Consider the following 27,676-nt stretch of genomic DNA (forward strand, 5'->3'; position numbering starts at 1 on the left):
AAAATATTTTGAATATATTCAATCTGCATCTTTAAATAGAGCAGACATTTGTTAACAATTTTATTTAGCTGCATTTGACTTAGTTCCCTTTGTACGGGGTATCATCAGCTAGCGTCATTGCCTCTTTAGGTGCGTGTGTGTGTGTGTGTGGAAATTTTTTGTAGCCAGCGCAACACAAAAAAAGGAGGATCGCAAAATTTGTGCATTGCAATTTCAAAGGCAGAAAATTTCGTTTAGCAAAATGCATTCTGGCGCTGACTGCATGCATGCCAGCTAGATGAATTGGCAGTTGCGACATTACAGGCAGAGGGGGGGGCACTGTTACGATGGCAACTTAAAGCAGCTTTAATCAAAATGGAGCTACAGATTTTTAGAAGCTCCAGCTCTAGCAATCAGCTTACGTGCGCTTGGCTGTAGCTACCCCCAAGGGCTACGGCTAAGTGACAATTTCTACAATTAATTGACCGGAACAATTTCATAAAACTAAAAAATTCGAGACGTAGCATATAATAAATTACCCGAACCCAGCTTTGTCACGTACCCAACGCGTCGTGCCCAAACCGAACTGAGGCAAATTGTCCAAAAAAAAAAAGGGTACCCAAAAAACGAAACATTTAAACTGATCCCAGCTCGAACTGTGGACAGAACCAAAAAACACAGCCCAAGGCAATGCTAAAATGTTGCAAGTGAAATTAATGACGTTTAGAAAAGCTAAACAGAGACTGGGCAACGAGTGGAGCAGGAGGAGAAACTCGGTTGCTGCAACCCTTAACTTAATTCGAATCTTTCTAATTAAGAAATATTCTCTTCTAAGCTCTGTTGACGGCCATTTGTCCTGGCTTCCTTCGAGCTGTGTGTACATGGCAAAGAGCAGCAGCTGCTTTAACCCTTGGAATGCACACAAGCTCACACACATACCCGCACACACACACACACACATACATGCCACACACATATATGAACACATCTTGTGGTCCCGAGTCCTGGCTGTGGACTGCCATTGTATGCATTGAAATAAAATAATAGTAAAAAGTTAAAATTCTATTCAAATTGTTTGCCAGCTGAAAACAATGTAATTTCATTTTATTTGAATATAAAATAGCTGGCCAGCAGTCGCCAACCTCACAGACGTCCATAAGTCTGCCCGGCCCCTGCTCTTGCCCTGCCCTTGCCCTGCCCAAAGCCCCACTAACCACTACAATGCCCATTCCTGGCACATTCTCCATCTTATGTCAGAAACTGCACAAAGTCGTCTTTTGTCTGCACTGGAAGGGAACCCACACACACACACTTTCACACACATACACTTTCATACTCTTTTGCATTTACATATATCCAGTTGTTATAATAGGGAGAGCCATCTCACACCCTGACACAGCAGAGGCCAACCACCCACAGCTGCCTAACCAGAACAAGGTTTTGTATGATTACGTTGGAAACTTTACCGCAGTTCCTCAACTGAACTCAAACTCAGTTTAGATAGTTGGCAAATGTTGCACAGGGCAACTGCTCCCCCTCGGCCTCCCGCATATCCAAGTGCTCGACTTCCTTTCGCCCATGTAACGAATGCGGTTGCTGTGGGTGTTTTGCACTGGCAATAACCTGAACCTAGCCAGGGCTGGACTGGACTGGGCTGGGCTGTGCCATGGCCAATGGTCAGTTTGGTCATCTCGAGCTTAGTTTGGTTTTTATTGAAACTTTTGTTTTGCCACGAACCTGGCAAGGAATATTTGAAATGTTCCCTTTTCCCAGCACAGCTTGCGCTAGGAATGCGAGTTTTAGGTGGTTCGGCTTTCGAAAAACCAAGTTGTATTATGCAAGTGAGGTTAGAGTATACATGGAAAGGGCTTTATCACTTCAGAAACTGGAAATATTTATGTATAGCTTTAGCATATTAAGCATAAATTTATACAAAATATTTCATTTGCAAAACTTAAAATCTGATCAAGAATTTAATTTATTTTTCTAATATACCTTATAGTTATTATGTTATGCTATCTGACTGATTAACGGATTGAGCAGTCAACGGGATTTGTATAAATCTTCGTTATTTGGCAATCTTGAGACATAAACATTATAAAATGTCAACTAATTTTAAATATTTAAATAAAAATTAATTAATATAAATAATAAATTATTTAATAAATATATGAGTATATGAAATCATTGAATCTATAAAATATTATACACATGTAACAAAAATATTATTATTTAGTGATTCCATAATTCAAGTTCTTCAACAGAATTAAAATTTTGAAAGTTCCATATTCACATATTAAATTAGTTACTTCACCAACTGTCTCATATATTATTCTTATCTACCTGTAAAAATATCTCAAGTCAATCAAATCGTATTAGCAATAATTGTCTCTCAGTCAGAGAAAGCTGCTTGCTCTCATCCTTGCTCATGGCTAACCCTTTCAGCGCCAGAATCTGAATCATCGTCCTGCAATCCAAATTGCAGTGCAAGCATTTTAGGTTTAATGGACGTGAAGGCAGCCACCTCGACCATGGCATTAGAATGAGAATGAGACAAGTCGGAAAATTTTCGTATATGCAAGGGAAAGAAGTGCACGTAGTTGACTAGGAAAACAAGGGATGCGGCAGGTAAGGGTGGGTCGAACGAATAGGAGCTCGCTAAAAATGGCCAAGTATAAAGTCATTTGAATTTGAATTCAAAATTTTCTAATAACATTTCAGCTGAAACAATCTAATAACACACAGATACACGTAGGTAAACGGGGATAAGCAGTAGCAGGAGGACCGCAGTGCCGCACAAAAAGGACGAAAAGGAAAGGCGCCACCCACAGACGTGACCATGTTCCTTGCTCTCGCAGTAGCTCCGGAGTCCGGCACACTTGCACCCCGTTTTGCACGAAATGGAAAAGCAAAAGTGTTGTTGGCGCTTCTTTCGCCTTTGTGCTGTGTCCTGTGCTGTGTGTTCCGTCTCCCTGTGTCCCTTGTCCTGTGTCCTTCGACATTGTCATCGTGAGTCGACGCAGTCCCACTCCTCCGAGTCGCACTCGTATCTTGGCAATAAAATAATGACTCAACTGAACTGAAAACTAGAAATGTGAATTGTAAATGGCGCACAGGACACGCGCCCCATGCGCAAGCACACTAAAAGGGACACACACACACACACATACGATGCTCCTGGATGGCCAGCCTCTTGCACGTAACCGGCTTCCTGATGCCTTCTGCCTGCTGCCCCACATTCCCCTGTCTGCATTTTTAAATTGTGCAATTTTATATTCGCAAGTCGCTCTGTGTGGGCAGACCTTCCTCTCCTCCTCGCCGCTTTCTGCCCATGCCTAAGCTCTTCTAATTGCTGCGCTCTGCCCCCGCTCTTGCCCCAGACACTTGCCACACTGCGTAAGTTTTGCTTCTACTTTATTTTGAATTGCCCCAACAGCTTTCACGAATATATAAATAGATATATGGTATATATGTATATGAATACATATGTATATGTTGTTGATAGTATTCTCCTGTAATTCTTAAATCTCTTTCGCCATAGTTTCGCTATTTTTAAGTTCTTGAATCGTTGATGAACACAATTTTATTATTTTATATAATCCATTATCTATCTTTGAAATCTTCACTCTAAAGCCTCTCAAATTTCAGTTGCTTTCATGGCGAGTCTGATTTCAGGAATGACCCGGCTATAGACTCATATCGCTCTTTGTAGTGACTTGACATGTGCAACTGCAACTGCAACTACAACAACTGGTTGTATAATGCATTAGCCGTGCCTGGGCAGAAAGTTCTTCTTGTCAGAGAAAAGGATATGCTGTCATATGCATTTATTGTGGCACTTTGCATAAGTTTTTCACTTGGATTGCTCCAGGCGGGTTTCGTATTCGTTAAAGCCTTCGCACTTTAAGAATAACTCAATGAAAGTCCCTTTTTTATAATCAGCAAATTAATGAATGCGTGGAAGTGCAAATTTGTTTGTGAAAAGGATGAAAAACCAAGGCTGAATGTAACAAAAATAAAACAGCAACAACAAAATTATCCGAGCACAAATGACATTTTGGAGAGCTTCAATAAATGGCTGCAATGGCCGTCGCAATGGTTCGGGCTGGGCGCTGTAAAAGTAAATTGCTTGTAAAATGAAAGCTGGGTCTAAATTAACTTTTGTTTGCATTTTATAAATGCTTGGGCCTGCGTGGGCGTGGGCGTGGGCGTGGCAAAGGCACATAATTATGTTGCGCGCTGTCTTAAAACTGTATTCATAATTTTTCAACGGACAGGGTCTAAAAGCTATTCAACAGCGAGACGAAGCAACATCTAATAAATATGCAAATGGCGCATTTAAATACAGAGCGGAAGTGGGGATTCCTGCTCGAGCGAAGGCTGGCCGGGCCGGATCGAGCTGAGCTGGACTGGACTGGGCTCAACTGCGCTGGGCATTTTATTTCATTTTTTAATGTCATTTCTTAATAGCTACAAATATAAAATCTCGTTCACGCGCGCTTCAGTGAAGGCTGTTCGGGCAAAGATGCGCACCACCAGATAAAATGCTCATACGCCGCGTAAGCCGTCCAAGCCAAGGCTGAACACGCCGCACGTGGCGAGCTGCCTGAGCGGTCACATAGTCATTAAAATACACAACACTGCTCAAGCGAGGGCCACTCTTTGAGTTGCTATAAAGAGATCGAAGAACATGCGTAGTTAAATTTTATTCAAGTGGCAATAAATTTTCATTCTAAGAGAAATAATATTACGAAATTACAGTATGATATGACTGTTTGCGGTTAAGCTTGAGGTATATTCGGTGGGTGCTTAGATTAGATTGAGGATACTCGTTACATATACGATCTGCGCAGTCGTGCTTCGTTTATATAGAGAGTATTGCTAATGGTTTATATTAACACAAACAAAACAACTGAAAAGAAAGCGAGAAAAAAATGATTTATGGAAATGAAATATAAAATATTTTATTGAAAATAATAGAATGTACATATTAATATGAAATATGCATATAGAAACATTTTCTGAACTGAGCATTGCCTGAATAATGAATTGGAACTGCTTGTGCCGCTCAGATTGCTTGCAGCGGAGTCGATTCTCCCATTCTCCCATCAAATGCATTGAAATTTGATATTTATAATATTACATCATCATTATTATAATATTATATATATTGTGAAATAATAAGATAATAGATCAACCAGTATAATAACTAAATTATAACTGAAAGTAAATTCCAGCTACAAATTAATTTATGTTATGTACAGAATTTAGATTTCACAACGCTAAGTCGCTGCCCTATAAAATCGGTTTGTAAGCAGCCCTCGTTCTAGCACATGCACACACATACATGTGCACATGCGAAGGACATGTGAGCGCGGTGCCTTGTGTGCGCCATTTTATGACCGCTGGAGCCGCGCGGGTCGCTGTTGCCTGAATTAGATGTAGGTGGTCAGAATTACGTGTCTACCGACTGCCTTGCTGCTGCCCTTTGGATGGCTGCAAATCCTTGAGATCCTTGTCAACTCGCACCGCTCCCTGCCCAGCTCATTTGTGATATGAGTGAGTGTGTGTGTGTGTGTGTGTGTGTGGCCTCTGTAAATATGAAAATAAATAAATCCGAAGCGTAAGCCAAAGTTTTGATGTATGCCCCCAAGCAGTTAAAATGTTGCCTGCCGAGCGGATTTCAAATCCTAGGAGCAGCTCTCTCCCTCCGTCGCTCTTCTCCCCCTCGCACTCTCGCTCTGTGTGGGTGTGTGTGTGTTCGAGTTTGTTTGGCTGTTTGCGCACGGGGGCTCCTGCCAGGATCTGGAAGGGCAGTCAAAGTTATTTTAGGGCCACATTTTAAGCTCTTTGGCAACGTGTCCTGCGCATATACTGACCGGTACGTGCAGCTACCGTCGCCACAGCGACGTCTGCCTTATCTGCGGCTGCTCCTCCAGTTGGGTCCCGCAGTGGGTGGTTGTCTGAGTGTTTTGGGTGGTTTTAATATTTTAGGTGCTTTAAAATTACATAACACCATGTTAGGAGAACCAAGCGGTCTCTTTCTCTCCCCTCCCTCTCTCTGTCTCTATCGGTGTTTTACTTTATCTTTATCTATATGACTATCTATGTGAGTGTGAGTTAGTTTACGTGTGTGTGTGCACAAGGCACATTATTTATCAGCAAACAGGAAATTAAAATGGAACTTTTTCGTTTTTGCTTATCTTGGTGCTTAGCTGGAATTTGATGTATGTGTGAGGCGACGTCACAAAAGCGATTTTAATTAATTAGACAGCCTGGACCAGGGCTACGACAAAGCTTAGCTCAACTAAACCAACCACGAGCCCCACGTTTGCCCAAATATAAACTTTTCGCATGAGAGTCCTGCTGCAGGTCCCTTATCAAATCCATTGCAGCAGCAACAGCAGCAGCAGCAGGAGAAGCGTCGGCCAAAGCTAAAAACTATTAACTGAATTTTTCTATTAAAACTTTTAACTGCCAAAGGCAACACCTACAAGGGGAGAAGCTTTCTATATGGTTTTAGGTATGCTACGACTAAGAAAAACTCTATAATAAAACTTGCTACATTAATGTATTCTATTTTTAATTATAAACATAAAAGTTAGATAATACAAATTGTATAAAATATCCAATTTATTTTCAAATAATCATAATTTATGAGTAAATTTAGTATTTTAGTTGTTCTTAATACGTCGACTCTAATTTTAAGATTTTTGCAGGGTATTCTAACGAAATTAACACTGTCCTTATATAGCCAGTTTAATTTGTTGTAAACTTTTATATTCAAAAGGAAAACAGGGAACCAGTCCTTGCAGGACCTGTGGTCCTTCTCAGCTGTTTGTTAAAGCCAAAGCGAAATTGCAACTTTTCTAAATGTTTTGTTTGCTCTTCTTTCTTTTCAGATCTCCCGGTGCACTGCCAGTACGCTGCCTTTTAATTTATTCGCTTTTATAGACGCTCACTAACCAACTAGCTTCTAAGAAACGCTTTAGTATGTACTCCTAGTTGACATTTGTAGATTGCCTGGCTTTTGTAGATCACTTAAGAAATGCCCTTTGTTGTATTAAAATGCTTTGAATAAAAATGCTTACAATGTTTTACTGTTTTGTTTTGTACTAAAAAAAAACTACCTGAGGCCATGGATATACGGAGAGGATACAACTTCAATGGGTGCTGCTAACATATTAGGTAATGTATCTAATTATAAGCATGGGTTTAGACTTATGTATGTACAGGAAAAGAGCAAGCGCAGCCTCTGTCGCCATCTGTCGGCTGTTGGCTGCACTAAGCACAAAACAACCCTTGCCCGCAAAACACCAAATGCTTTCTAAAAATTTCAAATTAGAAAGCTTTTCATGAAGCTTTGAACTTTTTGAAAGCATGTCATATTTGAATGAACATCAGAAAGCCAACTCAAATCAAATTAGAATTTTGTAAGCAAATTTTGGCGAATCCTATAAGAAACTGAATTTTAGAAGAAGGTTTTTATATAATATAAATTCGAATAGATAATTTTATTTATTTATTTAAAACAATTTTTTTTAATATGCAAAGCTAATTTATATTCTAGAGTATTTAATATAAGATTGGCTATTATTTTGTATGTGTTATTGGTCAAATGATGCTTAATTGGTTTCTAACTAACTCAATATGCTCTCAAAAAATATTTAAAAATTCCTCACATCCCTTTTAATTTCATCCATATTTAATTTAAATTTTTGATGGTTCATTAAAAAAAAAATACGATTTAAAAATCATTTACAAATTTGAGTCGAATATTTAATTTATTATTATTCATAGAAAATTGATTTCTTGTTAGCTCTAATCTTCTTCAGCTTATGTGCTGAGCTGCAATTAGCCCGTCAGCAAATCGAAATTAACTTTAGCCCAAAAACCAAAATATTCGATATGTAAACTTATGAGTAGTCAAAATATTTATACTTCTCTGTTGAGGCTCAGCAAGAATCCCCTAAAAAAAAGAATTGAAACAGGTGCATAATAGGAAAAGGGAAGAGCTCCCATGTCCAGTTTGCCTTTTGCATAAACATTAAACATTTTCAACCACCGCAAAGCAAAGACACTCCGACTGGCTGACGGACGAAGCTAGCTCCATGGCCACAGGATAAAAAGGTGGACGAGCAGTTTGGTCCTTATCAACAACAATGCCAGGTCGTTAGGCTTGCATTCAGATTTCACTAGCAGACGGCTATGGGAAGCCCTCGGTTGGGGTTATGGAGCCAAAGAGCTCTCTGTGAGTGGTGGATAGGTGGAGTTGCGTTCAAAGGCACAGCTCAGGCATGGAGTTGAGCCGAGTCTAGGGCAGACATCAGTCGCACCCTAAGAGTCCAACATGGTTTTAATTTTATGACTCGGCACAGGGTTAAAAACTTTCCAGCACAAAAAGGGAGAACACTTAAATAAAATAAAATGACGGCACATTTTTCGCAGACACAGGCTGAGTGGGGCAGCGCTGTGGTGCGAGACAAGAGCCAAGAGCACTTGCCTACTTGTAGGCCAGACAGGCTTCATGATTTGTAACACAGTTGGCAGATTCGCCTCAGCGATTTAACGGCTCAATCTCACAGGCAGCCAGCTGGGGGCACAAGTTTATGCAAAAGTGTCTCAAACAATGCGAAACGAAAAACGGGAAAAAGAAAAACAAAACGATGTCAAAGCAATGGCAACTGCACCTGAAGCAGCGAATATTAATGGATATGTGCAATAAAGACGACAGCTGGCAGACACGACACAAGAACAAAGCAACGATTAAGTCGAGCAGAATAAAATATGTATGACCAGGTGCTGAGTAGGGTCGCCGGGTCGCCAGGTCGCAGGGTATTGGGGTGAAGGGTGAACAAATTTGTTGCCAAAAGAATGCGACAACAAAAGCCAAAAGTTCGACTGACAGTTCAACAACAATAGAAAACTTTTGACTGGCAACAAAAGAAGCCGGCAATGAAGGCGAGCCAACGGCGGCCATTGTGGAAAAACGAACACTAAAAACCCACTCAGCCACTCAGGCAACAACGGGGGTACGAGGGTTGCTTAGCTTGGCTGGCCAAGAGGGTTGTTTTGGCCATAGCCAAAGGGGTGGCCACAACTCGCATTGCATACTTTCAGGCTGCGCCTTAAATATTCTAATATACAATGCGCACTGCCCTGGGAGCCCAAAGTCTGCAGTCGGCAGTCAGCAGTCCGTAGTCCACAGTTGGATGTCCCTGTGTGCCGTGTCTGAAATGAATTTTAATTTCTTGTCTGCTAAAAACCACAGACAGCAACAGCTTCTCAAACCCTTCAACCCTTACCTTAACTAACGTACAAAAACAACGAGCAAGAAAGTAAAATCAAGTCGAATTAATTTCGAAAATCATGGCCGCTGCCAAGGGTGCCGCCATGTTGCCTGACGCCTGGTGCTTGGTTGCTTGGGGTCTTCTACTGCCACTGACAGCAAGGACACACCCACCCACACACACACACACACACACACACAGATCCATGACACAGCGCGCAGCACGCTCTGGCCGTGCACATTAATCTGGTGGCAAACGCCTCATGCGTGTCTCGTGCTCGTTTAGATAGATTTGAAGTAAAATGGAAGGGAGTGGCAACTGTGGGCTGCTGCACGCAGCATGCCTGCTCCTTGCAGATTTTTGGCTCATCATCAGCGACAATCATAGAGAGCTAGCTCCATGGCTCCATGTCACGTAGACGAAAGTAAATCCACTTTCACCCTTATTTCGCTCCGCTCGCGTGTTGCTTTGCCTTTTCAAAATGGCTGCTGTAATTTGTTTAGCCTTTCAATCTTTTCACTCAACGCTTTCGTTTGTGTGTGCTTGTGTGTATGTTTTGTTTTTTTTTTTTTTTTTTTTTTTCTGCCCGTTGTGCTTTGTTGTCTTTCATGCAATTCACTTTCGCTGTGTTTTCCTGTTTTCCAGCAGCCCCCACTCCTTATGCATTCTATTCACTCGCTTTTCAGCTTGCGTCCTTTTTGTTTTGCTTTTGTTTTTTGTTGTGCCGCATGTCATGAAAAAGGTCTTTTTTCTCCTGTCTTTTGATAATTAATGCGCCGGAAGCTTTTTACAATTTATAAAATTACATTTTGGCTCATTAATTTTACTTATTGTTATTCCTCCAGCACAACAAATTGTTTTGAAGACCAATATGGTTTCTAGCGCATTTCCCCATCAGCTTCTGGCCGAACCATGTGATCTATGGCCGTACAGCTGACAAATGGCGGGGGTTGATGTGTAGGCGCCTATTAATTATCCCTGTATATCCTTGGCACCTCCGGTTGCTATGCAATTATCGGGACTAACAAATAGTCCACGGATAATGAAAATTCAGCACATAGACAGCAATTTAAATTCCGCTCATAAATAACTGAATTGCTGCACATATGCTTTAATCATGGCGAATATTGCATAAAATTTAATTGTTTTCTACAAATTTCTCGAAATTCATCTTTGAAATGAATAATATATTTGAATTTGAAACATTGAATGGGAATTAAATGGAGAATATTTTTTAAATTGCTTAAAAAACTGAAATCTGCCGATAAGAATTTTCATATTTGATATATTTCCAAAGAGTATGGTCTTATCTGTCTAAATTCATTATATATGTATGATGTTAAGCATATTTACATATTCATTTGTTCAACTATTTATATTAAGAAAAAAAAACCCGATTACAAAATAATTATAATAAGCTATCATTTACCTGAGGCTTTTAGATATATAGCAACAGCAAGCTTTTAAATAATAAAAGATAGAGAATTGAAATAAATTGCTAGCACTTGTAAGCAATAAATTTATATTACATTGTGCTTAAATGGACTTACATATATCAATATTTAATTATTATATTCAAACAAATCAACAAGACAGGAAACAAATTGACTTTTATAATGACTCGAGTCAATTACATCTTAGTTACACGGAGTAGAATGCAATGATTGGGAAGTGAACTTCCATGGAAGGAATATGTATATGAAATATTTATATGTATTTAAAGAGAAGAATGAGATATTAGCTAAAATTATTTTTAAGACGAGCACAGAACAGACAGGTTGAGAAACGAAGGAGTTATAAAGTGCAACAAATAAAAATTGTGGGAATATTTTTGATACATGTATTATATTCAGGCAAGACTCAGTTGATCTTGAGATTGGTGATATTAGTTTGCTCTCAGACTTCTGCCGCGGGTGATAGTGGATCAAGGAGTTGTTCTCATCAGATTCAAAGTTCATTTCATTTGCCACTGAATTTCAAAGCAATTCTCATAATGGCCACAAGAGAGCCACAGAGTGCAGCACGACGTTGCGAGCACTCGGACTAATTAAACAAATATTTAGTTATAAAATATTTGACTGCAAAATGCAAGCAGACGTACAAAATTTATAGCTAAACTATTATGCGGAACGCATATAGCCAAACACGCTCACATACATAAACACACATGGTTAAGTTTTGTGCCAACTCAGCGCCAGGAGTCGGACTGAGGGTCGCAATTTTTTTTAGTTGTTTTGTTTTAATTTAATTAAATTAGAAGCAATTAGCGGAAAAGCTAATAAAAGTTGGCTGAAAACTGCAAGTTAGCGCATAAAGTGGGCGTATCCAAATGGCGTTCTGCAGGCAGTCGACCAACTTCTGGTTAGACACGGCATTTCGTGTCCATTCGCACAAACTGGCGAATATATTTGCTGTGGCAAGCAAAAGTTACCAAATTACATTTCGAAGACCACAAAAAATTAGTCAACAAAAACTGCGAAATGGGAGAGTATTTATGCTATGCTCATACACTCCAAAAAAGGATATAGGAAATTAAAAAAATATTTGTTTTATTGAATAAAAACTTCTACTTCATGATCAGACAAACGTTTTCAAATCGATTCGAAAAAGACATAAAAACATGTTGAAATTTATTCAATGTTCCAATAATATAGAATTTAAAATTTCGGGCTTAGTTTGTATTATTATAAAAAAAAATTAAGTGTACTCTATGCTCCTCACATACACAGATAAAAAACACCTGCATACACACACATACGCGCACTAAGGAAGTGTTCTGCTTACTGCGCAGTTGACGCACAGACTGCACCTAGGCTGTAGATGGACCATAGCAACTTAATTGTATAACTTTTCTTTTATATCCACTTTTTTAAACCAAAATTTCAGAACGAAGTATTTATATGCAGGTGTATGTAATTGTAAGTACAAGAGTATTTGAAATATTCTCTAAAAAAAAAGGGGCAGGAATGTAATTCAAAAATATAATTATAATTTTGGATATTCATTATTGAATTTGAAATTGTCATTAATGTTCAATATTACCATCAATAAAACAAGCTAATATCATCAAATTACGAAGAAAACAATGTACTTCGCATAGAATACAGGGTATACATTTCATATTTCATATCTCTAGCTCTATGATTAGCTCGTCTGCTGATGAAGAATATTTTAAATTTATGGGGTATGTTAAGCCTTCTTCTGGCAATTCCACCCTATAAAAAAAAAATAAAATAAAAAAAAAATAAAGAAAATGAAAATCAAAAAAAAAATAAAATAAAAAAAACATTAAACCCTCAACTAAAAAATGTATAATAGCTCAGACAATTAAAATACATAAACCGAATTATTTATAGATTTATAAAATTATTTATAAATTGTCTTAGCTTATTGCATATGACACAAATGTATATACAGCATAGCTCTATAGTTAAAAACAAAGTAATTCTCGGATCTATCCACATATTCTGCGAGTGTAGAGAAGTACATCAAGTAATTAAGCAAAGAGCTGCAGTGATAATTGAGTGTCACTAAGTGTTATTAAGTGCTCCGGCTCTGATGGAGTCAGTGGACTTTGCTGGCCTTTAAGCTGGCACAAAGGACTAGCCGAGACGGAATGAGACGAGGCTCGACAGTTGCTCGACGTCACTCAGTGCGTAGCCGAGAATTCTAAATATGCATGATAGTGTGGACGTGTATATGTGGGCTTGCGGGTGTGCGGGTGTGTGGGTGTGTGTATGCGGTCGGCGGTTGGCAAATAACTAAATGTGTTTACTAAACCACTTACTAAACACTCAACAACTACCACCACGAGCTGCCGTGTTGTTGCAGTTGCTGCCACAGCAACAGGACACCATCGAGCAGCATACGACGTGACCAAGTGCGGCAGACACGATGCCAACAAAAGAAGAGAAGCAGAGAAAGCATTCTAAAGCAAAGCAAAGCAGAGCAAAAAAAAAAAAAAAAACAACAACAGCAAACCGAAATATAGAGAAAAAACTGCAAGCGGCAACAGAATCCAAACCAAATCGAAATAGATGCAGAGTATAGACAGACTCGGCTAGAACCGCAGACGCGTCTATGGGCAGACTGGGCGACTAGACCATGGCGGGGGCTCCTTTGCCAAAAGAGGTGGACAAAGCGAACGTTTTCATTTTTCATAATGCTGTTAACTATTATATATATGTATATGCATATACACATGTATATATATATACTTATATGTATATTCATATGTCTGTGTTTGCTTTTAATATGCACATATAAAGTCACGAAACACGCACACAAAATATAAATGTTAAAAATAAAATGTGAAAAAGCAAACAACACAAAATCAAAGACAGCAAAAAACACACACACGCAACGACACCCCCCATACACACACGCACACACATACGTGCAGCTATGTGCGTTCTTTTTTTTGCTGGCGAGTTAGCCTTTTTTCCCCCTTTTAGCTTATTTTTGCTCCGGTTGTTGTTGCTGGCTCGGCTAGCTGCTGCTGCTGCGCTGCCGACGAGCAACGACGCCGACGACGGCAGCGACCAATCCGAGGCCAGCAAGTAGGTGGAGCTTAAAAAAAGACAAAAAATGCTCAATTTCAGTGTGGAAAAAACGAACAAAAATATATAAATTTTGCCACTGGGTGGCTACAGTGGCTACAGTGGTGCAACTTTTTGCAACGTTTTTCTATACTGAGATACGGAGAACGAGTGCCGAGTGCCGTCCAACTGAGACAGGATCTCTGCACGTGCCTATCTATGTCTGTTTGCATTTGTATGTGTGCGTGTGTGTGTGTGTGTGTGTGGGTGTATGCATATGTGTGAGTCGTCGGCTGTGTTGGTGAGAGCCTCGTCTCCATCGCCATCTACACTGTTCGTCGTTATGGCCGTTGTTTCTGCTCCGAGTTGCGACAAGGTTTTCTTGCTTTACTTTTGGACCGCGCATTTTATTTGATTTCATTTTGCTTTTATTTTATTCCAACCTTTTTATTTGCTGCTCTTTCTCGTTGTCGCTGTTGCTGTCGTTGTTGTTTGTTATGGGTTGAGTGAGAGACAAGCCCAAGAGAAACTCTCCCAAAGTGGGCGACTTGGCAATGGCAGATTGCGTAAATTGTTTGCTTCCTGGCCATGTGGCGGTCATAAATGCAAACGCAGATAGAACCAACTCAAAAAGAGAAAGCAAAAGACAGACAGAGCAAGAGGGATGAGAGAGAGGGGGAGAGAGAGAGGACGAAAATAGAGAAAGAGAGCGAGCTTATTATTCAAATAGTTATTGATTAGCTCAACGACTGAATATCGAGTGAGACACAATTCTAATCAATCGAAGTCATTCACTGAAATTTTTGATGCAAACTCTGATCGAATTTATTTTCATAAATAAATATGCTATCTCTACTTTATATTATAAACAATATTAAATTAAATTAAATGAAGAATATATGACACAACTGTCAAAGAGAACTTTATGCTACTACTATAATCTATACTTCAAGTTGCCATATTATTTACAAGTTTAAGCTTGTTGCAAATTTATAATTAGATTACAGTACGTTAGTCAGTCAAACTGGTATAAGTAAGGGAAATTACATACGTATGTATATGTATATATGTATATTATATAATATATACAGATATACATGCATGTAAATATTTATGATTCTTATGCATCTTTAACGATTGGGCTATATATGTTATGTTGCTTTATTTATTTATTTGTATTTGTATTTATATTTATATATATATATATATATATATATATATATATATATATATATATATATATATATATATATATATATATATATATATATATATATATATATTTTTTTTTTTTTTTTTTTTTTATATATTTATATACTTGTTTAAATTATTGATTTGGCCAAGAAAAAGAAATACCTTTCTCAATATACAAAATTGTTGGTCGCATTTCAATACACTCTGCAAATGCACAACAACTCCTCATCCTAACATAGCACTACCATTGCATTTAGGACATTTAATAATATATATATATATATATATATATATATATATATATATATATTATTAAATGTCCTAAATGCAATATATATATATATATATATATATAATAAATATAGTGGATGTTTAAAAGTGTTTGTTACTTGAAAATATATAACATGAAATATTGTATATATATTCCATCTCAAGTAAATATATATCGCAATTTCACGTCTCCTATTACACTCTCGCTTTTTGCTCCTTAATTCAAGATTTTTAAATCGAATTTCTTCATCGAATAAGATTCACTCTCCCAATAATTCCAATTCCTTTGTATATATATTCCATCTCAAGTAAATATATATCACAATTTCAAGACTCCTTTTATACTCTCGCTTTTTGCTCCTTAATTCAAGATTCTTAAATCGAATTTCTTCATCGAATAAGATTCACTCTCCCAATAATTCCAATTCCTTTTTCCTTTCAAATTCATAAGCCGCATCAAAGTTTGTAGCACAAAATTGATTTTTATTTTCTTCATTCATTTCAGCTTGCAACAATTTGTCGAATTTGCTGGAATTTCCTGTGAGCCCTATTCAATTACAATACTTTTCGTGCATACTCCCAGTTTTGGTCGCATCTCAACTCATCTATGTGCATATGTATGTGTGTCAATTTCTCCATCGACTCAGCAAACAATCTCCAAATGCTGCGTAAATTGGAATTGTAACGAGAGACAAGTAAAAATTACATTTTGTCGGAACTGTACTCATTTCGTTGCTCTTTTTGCTGTTTTTCTCTTTTTACGTTAATTTTGTTCACACACATACAAATAAACACGCACACACACATATTCGCAGACTTGCATCCTTTTCACTCGAGTACAACTCGCCGGACGTCGTGTGGCGGCAACTCCAAGTCATCCTTAAATGTTAATTTTGAATTACGAAATTTTTCATGTCAGACCCCTGCTGGCAAATGTGAAAGGAAAGATTTTGGAGGGGGTGGGTGGAGTGGCTCGGTTAGGGAGGCTTTTGGGGTCGGCCATGAGGAAAGCTGCAGCAGGGAGACGCTCAATGGCAACGCGTGAATAATTTAAGGACCAACAACAACTTTTGGCAAATGCCCAAAACAAAACGCAAACAGAAACGGGAGAGCAAAATGTAAAATCCGAGAATACCCTTAATGCCCAATAGAGCTTAAGTTGGATGGGTAGCGCTATGTGGCATCCCCACCTATCCGGGTGCGCACAATAAATGAGCCCGGAGACATCCTCATCATCGCATTTTCTGTATGCTGCAATGTCGCATTGTTGTTGCTGGATGTTGCGGCATTTTATTTTCTATATGCGAAACGAGCGAAAATGAAAATGAGAAAATAAGAAAAAAACAAAATGGCGGCTCTTTTTCTCTTTTTGTGCGTACTAAAAAGCGCCCCAGAAGCGACGCCGCAGACGGCGCGGCGAAGAAAAATGCGAAAAAATAAAATGCAGCAGCGACAGCAGCATCAAGCACAAAAAAACGAGCGATAAACGAACAAAAAGAGAACGAATAAAATCGCGGAAAAGGGGGCGTGTGTCGGCGAAGCGTAAGCAGTGAAGAATGCTGTGGAGGAAAAGCTCATGATTTATGATTTAAATTCTGTGTGCGTGGTGTGAAGACTAAGAGCTCCTGCAGCTCTCCCCTCTTCTCAGTTGTCTGAGTGTGTGTGTGGGTGTTTTTATATATGTATACGTATATGTATGTGTGTGTGTGTGTAGGTGTTCACGTGTGTATATCTGGGCATCTGTGTCTGGAAGTCGTTGCTGTTGCTGCTTTTGATGTGTGTCGCCAGCAGACCGCAGACAAAGGACAGCCCCATGCATCCTCCTTTAATTGTCCTCTCATCGCTGGACTGCCCTGTGCGCCAATGCAGACACTGCATTCCCTTTTGCCTTTCAATTAAACCTGTTTTCTTCTTTAATTAATAACATTAATACGATTTCCTTATTTGCGCCGCCTTGACTTGACTTTGCACTTTGCAAGCTTCGTCCATATGCTATGGTATCAAAGCCTATCAATCGAATCTTACAGAGAGCTCAATGTCTCGTGTAAATCATTCAATATATTATAGTATGAAGTGATATGATAAGTGAGATAGGTAAAATAAGAGATAAATGAGTGCTGAGCTTCTATATTGCTTTAGATTTTATATATTATTTATTATAAATTAGCGTCAGTTGTTAATAAAGTTGATTGAAATTAAAGATATTCTTTTCATAAAAACATTTCATAATAAAAAAATGTTCACTTTATCAACGCTCTATAGTTTCATGAAAAAATTCCTGTGTCGTGGTAAGAATTTTCATTTTAATTTTCGGCAGCATATAAACCCAGTAATTAGTCAAATAACTATGTATATGTTTTTTTTTTTTTTTTTTATTGATAGTAAGTTATGATTCATGCCATTCAAACTATATATTGCTATAAATCAAATGCAACGTATATGAATATACATAAATTGATTAAAAATTAGGACTATATTTGTGGACTGACACCTGCATCTGATATTGATTATACTTACATAAAATATTTATATAAAATGATTATCAAAATAGCTATAAAAAAAAAGAGAGAAAACAAAAAATAAAAAAAAACAGATAAGTTATAAAATTAACAAAGCTAATATAAAAACTTTAATAATAATTGATAAATTTGTCGAGTCTATTTTGCATTGCTTTCAAATAATTTTTTTAAATATAGCAAAATAAAAAAATAAATAAAGTCGCATAATGGTCAATATATCAAAAGTCTCGACGTTAGCTATATATAAAGAGAAAATTTAACATATAAAATATAATAATAAGAGTAAAATCCATGTTGATGAGTAGAGTTCGGCCCATATCAAAATATCAATTATTTCATATTCAGAGCTTTAATGGTCACCACTGCCATCGAAATTGAAATTGTGAAACCAACGAAAAGCAGGCCGTTGCACCGCGAAGTCCTTTGCTGCTCGGTCTCTTTTTGGTTGCTGGACAAATGGAAAAGCCATTAGCTCCGACTCCAATGGCATTACCATGCCGCGCACCTCATATATCTGCCTGGCAGCTGCCTGGCTGCGCTATAGAAGCTGGCTCATAGCCGTTGGATAGGCTAATGTTCCTTTGCATATCGTAGGAATCTGTGCAAATGCAGCTGCTGTGACTGCCAAACGCACAATTCATACACAAAGCGTTGAGCGTTGACGAAAACCCAAGATTTATTTTTATATATAAAATATATTTGTATGTTTTTTTTTTTTTTTTTTTTTTTTTTTTTTGCAAAAATAATTGAGTGAATCGCACAAAAAGTTTCGCTTTGATGGGAAACAGCTCAGAAATATAATATAACAAATTCAAAATGGCTGACCACAAAAAACTTACCCTCATTTTGTGTGCGGCATTTTAAGGGTTTGTTCGAGTCGCTGCCTAATGGGGTGGGTTTTCTAACGAGCCAGCAGCAGCTGCTCCTTGCCAAAATTTAATTTGCTTCGAGACCTGCATTAAAGCCCAAAAATTACTCAATCGCCAGCTGAATCAAATTGAGGCTGCAGCCATTCAGTACAAAGCCCTAAAGGAGTCCGTGCCTAGCGACATTTTTCAACAGAGCACAGAGATGCCTGTTAGAAGTATATGAACCGGTTAGACTTGCCCACTGCTGCTATTGTACATATAAATATATATGTACAGAAAAATGTTGAATATATGTGTATGTGTGTATATGATTATATCTGTATATTCATTAAAAATGCGCACTGCGTTCGCCAACCTCAAATTACAGACATTACATAAAAAGCCCTCACACACACATTTTGTGTCTGTATGCGTGTGTGTGCGTCTCTGTTGTGTTTTGTATTTGCGCTCGCCAATGGATCGTTAATTTAAAATTTTACCAATTTTAGTGTAAGCTAAACTCTAAAGCTTGGACTAAAAGATAAATGCTGTGAAAGGCTGAACGAATAGCCAAAGTGCTACAATCCGATTCACTACAAAAAAGTCACAAAGTTTCTGATTTATTTTTATTATATAAAAGTGAGGAGTCATCAATTGAAATAATTAAATATATTCATTGAAAGGCTACAAGACGTTTTTTTGCCCATCTACATTTCTGTGAAATATACAGCTTTCAATGTTGTCTGATGGATGAGAGTAGGAGGAGGAGGAGAGGCATGGCTTTATTATATATGTAATTTAATTTAATTAATTTAATATATATGTAACTTTGTCTAAATTTTGCAGATTTTTGTTCAAACTTTTCTTAGCTTTTATTAATCCTATCAATAAAGAGAAGAAAAGAACACACAACATATTACTCAAAGCTGCTCGAAACTGAATCAATCTTGTTTATTAATATCAATTTTTGCTCTGGACCACGTTGATTTAATTAAATGAAAAATAAATTAAATTTCAGTATTTAATGTGCAGCCATATAAGAATATCAACTCAAAGAAATCACCGCTTTTGCGTAGGGCGCACGTTCAAATCAGGAGTTTCATGGCGCACAAAGCAGCCACACACTAGCAAACAAACCATAACACACACAATAATACAGGCACACACTCACACACACAGGCATACGCATGGCAACTACCAGTTAGAGCCGTGGCTATCGGCGCTTGGAAAGAGAAATTAAAAGCCACATAGGAAAAATCCGCCAGCCCACAAAAACCAAAAACAGTTGAGTAAATTATATACACCAACAATAACAACAGCAAAAACAACATCCATAGCAACACAAAGCCCACACACATGCATATAAATGTACACATGTATTTACATATAAATATATATATATATATATAAACATACATATAGATATGCTATATAAAAAGGTCTATGTACAGTAAATTATATTATATGCGGCCAAGTGTGTACTAAATAAGGTAATTTGTGTGTACACCATCCAACGGCTACCAACAAAAACAAAAACAGCAACAGCAGCAACAACAACGACAACAACAACAACAAAAAACGTCAACATCAACATCAGCGCGAGGCTGGCAAGAACAAAAATTCATTAAAATGAAAAATGAAATTCAACACATTTTGAAGTGCGGGAATTTTGGGGCCTCGCTCGCCCGTCAGCTGGTTAAATTTTCGCAATTTTACCCAAACGTCAAATAATTTTTCCGCTTGATGTATGCGACTGACGCCAACGCAGCCCAACAGACTTCGACCTCTATATATAGAAGTACAACACATACACACACACACACACAGACACACATACAACTAAATATTTTCCATATATATAATGGGCGCTCGGTCAGGGCAGAATGCATGGGATAATCAACTATAGCAAGAACATAACTACCAAATGTTTTCTAGTATCGTAGAATTTAATGTTTAGCTAAAACACGCATCATCGCTCTGAGCATATACTGCATAAATGCAATTAAATGAGAAGCCCAAGATTTTTCAGAATTAGCCTAAGCAATAACCAAAGTGAAATTGATTAATGAGATAAAGGAAAAAGCATATAATTTGAGAATTTATTAAAAGAAGAATTTAAAATACAAAATATTTTATCTCTGCTAAGTTCATTAGAGTTTTTATTTATTTATTTTTATTTTACTTTTTTAAATGTATTATTTATATTTGTTATATTTTAACTCGATACAAAGCAAATCTTAGTAGCCACATGTTAAACCTAGACTATAATTAATTGAGATTTTTACTTTTTTTACATTTTTTACATTTCTATAAAAATAATTTCATTATTTAAGGTACTGAAATTAAATGCAATTTATCACTATTTAGTGTGATGCAAATATTATTTAATACTAATTTAATGTTATTTCATTTTAGTCATAAGCCATCGCATATGCTAATATGAAAACTTCAGAAAGTTGAAAGGTCTTATGACTTTATTGATATATATAAACATATATTATAAACATTATTTTGAATTTATAAATCATTTTTTTGTATAACATTTTATCTAAAATTTTAAATATATGTCTCAAAAATCCAGTCAGCATTAAAAATAAATGTTAATCGGAAAAAAATATTATAGGAATTTTAATACAAATGTAATCCATATTTTTTTCTGAATTTTAATTCATATTATTTCTCGACCTTTATTGGCTTTATGCATCGATTTCATTGACACCATTCGCTTCAATATGAATCATCAAAAATTCACGTTCGAATCGCTTTCAACTGCTGAAAAGTGGGCAATATCCATCGATAATATGTTAATTAAATCGGCCAAACAGCTGATTTTCGACCAACGACCAGCGACAACGTTTGCACACCCCGCACACACACACACACTTGTCGTTATGACGTCATAATGTAAACATCATAAAAATGCCGAAAAAATTGAAATAAAAAACAAAATAGCAACGAAAAGAAAAAAGTGCTGCAAAGTAAAACACTTAAACAGCAGCGCAAATGACACGAACCAACAAAAGCAAATTGCAATTAAATAAAAAATAAAAAATAAAAAACAGACAACTTCAATGGCAGCAATGACATTGACAATGCCAATGAACGATGCAATAAGCAAAAAAAAAAAAGAAAAACGACAACAAAATAATATATATGAATGAGAGCAACAACAACAAACAGCCGAAAACGCGACGCATGCCACGTGCCGCTGCATGCAGACGTAGCAAGGACGCAGGATAGCCGGCAATTATCATAAGCAGCAACACATGCACATGTATATGTATCAGTATGTATGTGTGTGACTGCCGAAAAAAGAATAAACTAAAAAATAAAAATACTCCTGGCATGCGAACGTTTCAGGGGCAACTCCCAGTCGCGGTCTGGTCACTTTTTCGTGACGAGGTGAAGAGCTCGCTTGGCATTTCATTTAATGCCAATTACGTGTATGAGCTGCATTAACCAACTCGCGTACACCCCCTCTTGTACACGCCCCCATACTCACACGCACACACACACACACAGGCGAGCAAACACTTTCGCCTGTTGCGAAATGGGCGAAAATAAAAAGGAACTCCCAACAGTCAAATATATGGGAAGTGTTATAAATTCATCGTCAGCCGTAAAGTATGCAACGTCGTGCTGCAAGTTAGATATGACAAAAAATGACGATGAATATAGGTTTGAGTGATCTTAACCCTTGTCGAAGAGAGCGAGAAAGTACTGCTAGACAGAGAAACGAATGAAGATATCTAGCTCCTTCTGTAAGCCATAGAAAGAGGCACGTTCATCTGCCTGGGCTCTACTAACAGCGAAACTAATGGGTAACATGTGGAGTACATTTGCAATTAAATATATTATATTGCAGTAATGATCCCATAAGCTTAATCAGTAATTATTCACCTAAAATAAGCATCACACTAGCTTTAGAAGACATATATATTTAATAAAGTTCTCTATATCTTTCTTATTTTTGTTTATATTGTTTAACATATGGTATATATTAAACTTGAATTTGTATTAAATAAATCGAAATTCCTTAACTAAATTTAAATAGTTTGAAGCAACTACAATAATAAATGTTCCTTCAGGGCATTCTTTAATATTTCTCAAACACATGATAGTATGATAGATCCAAAATTTGTTTATCAATTAAAGATTTAAATTTTAAAAACAATTTTTATTCTAAAAATATTCTTATATCGGATTTAATATAATTTTTAAATATAAAAGACAGAAAAACATTTATAAAAACAATAATTAACTCCACGAAAATCTATAGAAATCTTCCAAAAAAAAAAAAAAAAAAAAAAACTCATTTAATTGGCGACAAATGCGTGCATTATATTGAATAACTGCAATTAATAGCAATTAGAGTGCTGAGATTTATCTCCCATCCCTAGCTGGTGGGAACTTAATTTAATTTAATTTTTTTTTTTTTTTTTTTTTTTTTTTGCATGCACAGTTTATTGCTCTTAATGAAACACGAGAGCAACGGTCGAAGCGTGGGCCACGGGACAACGGCTCGTTTGTCCTGTCTCAGGACCGTCTGCCACATGTGATGATGTATGGGGACGCGGATGCCGCAATGACAACGTCAGTTGCCACTACCCACTCTGTAGTACTGTAGCCGGCGAGCAAAGGCCACGCTTAAAATACAATGAAAAAATACAAACAAACAAAAAAAATCAGACATTGCGCATACGCCACGTTGGACAATGCAGCAGCAACAGCATCAGCATTACGCCCAATGTCCTCGTCCTTCACCTAGAATTATTTTTGTGAGTTTATTTTTATTTTTTTGCCACGCTCTTTACATAATATGCAATTTTCATTTGGGTGCCGAAAAAATCAACCAAAACAAAGAAATCGCCTGCATTACGCATGTGTCAGTATGCGAGTGAATGAGTTGAATGCGTGTGCGTGTGTGTGTGTGTGTGCGTATATGTGTGTGTGTGAGTGAGTATAAGTGCGTATTTCATCAATGTACGCATTAATAAGCCACACTTGCATCTGGGCGCCGGGTCGGTGCCCAGCTCGATGGCAGAACCATGCCCCAATCCACTGGCACTGCTGCTGCTGATGCCGATGCTGCAGCTGTCGAAAGTGAAAGTGGACGGAGAGTGTCAAAAAAAACAACAAAATAAAACGTAAAAAGAAATACAAATAAAATGAAGCGTACTGCCAAAAATAAATATAATTGCAGTGCAGAAATGAAAAAAAAAAAAAAAAAAAAGAGCGAGGAAAGCGATTGGAGCGACCGAAAACGAAAACGAAAAGTCGTCGACATTAATCGACTCGAAATTGGTTTAATTCATATTTAAATGTACGCCGCTGGACGGGCAAGTGCCCGTATGTTTGGATAGGGCGGAGCCGAGCCCGCTATGCGCCTCCTGCCAGCTGTTGCTGTTGCTGATGCTGATACTGCTCGGGTGAAAGCAACAGTTGCTTTGTGTGGCTTTTCCGTTCCATAACTCAATTAAATTGTTATTTATGGCAAATCAAATTTACCAGCTTCCGTTCATGGCTAATGTCGAATGGCACACAAAGTTCGATGGGTCACCTGGCCCCGAAAAAACCGCCCATACTTAATTATGCGCACACGGGCAGCGGTATATATTATTATTTACGTTTGCCAAAAGTAATTGACCGGGCACTCTCAATGATCGGCAGACCTTTGAACGATTCATAATTCAATATTGGTGATTCGTTTAATTTCACTAAAGGAATATACTATATAGTGGTTGCTATGAAAAAAAGTTGCGGCAAACGTTTAATTAATTTAATATAATAATTTAATAGAGGCATTCATTTGATGTACGATTATGATGATGATAAATAAAAGTATATTTCTCAAAAATTTATAAATATAGATTGGCAAATATTGTATATCTGCTGTTAAGTCAATATTACTTTTGAATGACTAAAGGCTTTTATTTACTTATTCGAAATGAATTTATTAGCTATTAATTGTATTGAATTTGATCCACTAGTAAAATATGCTTTGTAGTGTGCATGAGAAAGTACTTAAATCAAGTAAATAAATTTAAAATAATTAAATTTCTACATTTATTTTTTGTTTATTTTCTCAGTAGTTACTGTGTATACCTCTGAAATATTTTAATATTTCTTCAAGCAATCCTTAATTAAATAATGCATATAAGAAACATTGGATATGCATCTAGAGAATTTAACTTATTGTAAAAGAAATCAATTTTCCTTACTCATTCCAGAGCGCTGCAACATCTATCTGTATCCAAGGAGGCAACACTGCAATCAATAACGTATATAAGGCTCAAGTACTGTATCAATATCGAGAAGAGAAATATATATAGTGCAAATACAAGCGCATATCCTTGACATTACACAGGCGAAACGGTTTCAAAATGACGTAAATTATTTCATTAGTTGAAGCGAGAGGCAAAATGGATGCTGGACTCGACTTGGCGCTGTTTGCTGTTCACTTTTTTTTCTCATTTTGTGCACTGTTTTAATCAGCAAAAGGCATTCATCTTGTTTGCCAAACTAATTTTTTATCTTGCCAGTTGCCAGTCGCCAGTCGCAGCTGCAGCTTCAGCACTCGGCAGCTGGCCACAGGGGAGCGGAGGATGTAGTCTGTTCCCGGCGCGTCTTTCAAGCAGCGGGACAAGGAGTTATATATGTGCTTATCTAGTATGTATGATGTGGTAGCGCACGCTGGTCCCCGAAGAAATGCACAGAGCCATGTACAAGCAAACCTTACCACACACACTATGCAAAAATAAAACAACAACAAAAACAAAAAATACCAAAAAAAAAAAACAAAGGGAAGCTGCCAAGTAAATGGCAAAAACTTTTAACGCCCTCGTCCTGGGCAGCTGCAGCAGCTGCGGACTGCTGCCCGCCTTCCATTCGCACTCGCATTTATTATACTAACAGTAAAAAATTACTTTTGCCTGCTAAAAACCCAGCCAGGACGAGCGTTTCCAAGGGAATTGCACGGCAGTCAGCCGTGGCAGCAATGCTGGCAAATGGAAAAAGGACATTCGTTATGCTTAAGCAGAAGAATACGAAACTGTACTTGACAGCAGACGCCCAGAGCACAGAGCATCGCTCCCACTCTGCCAGCAGCCAGCTAAACTAATAGCACAAGCGAGCACCGTATACTCGTATATATTTTATATACCTATACCTACATTTATATATATACACACATATATATATATGTAAGTAAGCAAGAACAAATAAAAGCAAAGGGAAAAAAACCAGAGCAATGGCCAACTGCAGGAAGCAAGCAGCTTCTTGGCCAGCCAAAGGGTTTGTCCTTGTCTGTTCGCCTGGGTGTTTGTATGTGTGTGTGTGAGAGCTCTGTTGCCAGCTCGTTGGCTGCTTGGCTGAGGGGTTGTTTGTTGCTGGGCTAAAGTAAAATGGCGTCGCCTTAATTTATTTTAAGTGGTTGATGGTTTTAACTTGCAGCAGGCAAAAGAAAATGCTTTTAAAGCTCACTTTTTGCTGCGCTTAGATGAAGCTGGGCTAACTGGAGTGTTGGGCATGGAAGAACTCTCGACGGTCGGTCCGACCACAGCACTGCAAACGTGCAACCGAAGCTGTCCCATTATGCTGTAGGGCAGGCAGTCCACTAGCCAGGCAACCTGCCAGCCTGGCTTTGTCTTTTCTATAAACCATTATGCAAATAGCCTCACTGGTTACCCAAAAAAGAAGCAACTCGACCCGAGTACAAGTCAAATTTATAGCCGACTTAACAATTTGCACAACTTTGCTGGAGCCAGGGCCACAGACAGAGCCAATGCCGCCGGCTGCAGCAAAGCAAACCCAAACGCAAGCTACAGGAGAAATCTCGAAAAATTGCAAAAACGATTAAATATAGGCAAGCAGCAGCAGCAACAACAACCACAACAACAACAATGCCCAGCTGAAGCCCCACACGGACCTGAAATGAAAGCAAACGAATACAAATTAAAATCGTCCCCTTAAGTTGGCTGGCTGCTCGGTGGCGCCATAAAAAGTATGCGCCTGCTCAGCCAGACAATCCAGTTCAGTTCAGTTCAGCTCAGCCCAAGCCGAAGCCCAAGTCCGACCTGGCCAGGCCAGTCTAGGCCAGTCCAGCCCAGTCCAGCCCAGTCCAGTTTGTGCCGAGCCCATTCAAAGCCAGCCCAGCCGCCCATTTCTTCTACGGCATCGACCGCTTTATGCATAGGGGAGTCATTATATTGAATTGAACGTAAAAGCGCAGATAAAATGTGCAACAAAAGGACCAGCAGCAGGACGCAGCCAAGCCAAGTATGTTGACTCGCAATCTCGTTGGCCCGATGCAGTTAAGTGGACCAGCCCCAGCAACAGCCCCAGCACCAGCATGAACACCAACAGACGCCATCGTCAACCTCGCTCGTTGCTAGTCGAAAAGCCAGTAAAGCAATTGAGGCCTCAGACACTTAAAATGTAAGCCAAAGGCCGCCCCTGTAGATGTCTATGTGTGTGGCTGTGTGTGTGTATGTAAGTTTGCCCAGTGTTCATAGCTGTCAGCTATAAGACACACGCCTGAGCGCCCAGCAGCTGCGATTGAGTTGCCTGCCTTGGCAGACAGCCTAGGCCAGACGATAGGCAGGCGACAGAAAGGATAACTGGATAACTCCATGTATGTCTGGCACATGTGTGAAGAGCCCAAATGCTCGTCAATAGGGTGACTCAGTATAAATTTAATTTTTAAAAATTAGTATAGGATGGAAAAACTGAATTCATTTCATAAATGTTTATAAATTAAAATTAAATTTTCAGTTATCTGTGACAAGCTTTCTAATCTTTTAAAATAACTATAATATATTTGGTCATGTTATAAATTCATAATTTAAATAATTTGTAAGCTACAATTGAACTTTTATAATTTATAAAAAAAAATTTTTTTAAGCACAATATCTAATTTTGCAAATAAATGTTAAAGCAATTCAATGTAAATAAAAAAATAAATAAAAAACAAACACATAAAAATCGAATCTAAATTTTTAATATATTCTTGACAAAAAAAAAAAAAAAAAAAAAAAAAA

At 37.8% G+C, this 27,676-nt stretch overlaps 2 long non-coding RNA genes across 2 annotated transcripts in view; both read left to right on the forward strand.

Annotated features, from left to right (window-relative positions):
• Positions 1-27,513, forward strand: part of LOC122757055 — a 42,385-nt gene extending 14,872 nt beyond the window's left edge. Inside the window, exons 2-3 of the long non-coding RNA XR_006356954.1 lie at positions 6,882-6,900; positions 24,869-27,513. This is a non-coding gene — a long non-coding RNA (uncharacterized LOC122757055). The remainder of the gene's footprint in view (positions 1-6,881; positions 6,901-24,868) is intronic.
• LOC122757056 lies at positions 2,190-3,058 on the forward strand. Its single transcript, XR_006356955.1, has 2 exons — positions 2,190-2,607; positions 2,735-3,058. It is a non-coding gene; the product is annotated as an uncharacterized LOC122757056 (long non-coding RNA).
• Positions 27,514-27,676: the final 163 nt, after the last annotated feature.

This window comes from Drosophila mojavensis, unplaced genomic scaffold (assembly GCF_018153725.1).
Source record: "Drosophila mojavensis isolate 15081-1352.22 unplaced genomic scaffold, ASM1815372v1 contig_277, whole genome shotgun sequence".
NCBI classification, from domain to species: domain Eukaryota; kingdom Metazoa; phylum Arthropoda; class Insecta; order Diptera; family Drosophilidae; genus Drosophila; species Drosophila mojavensis.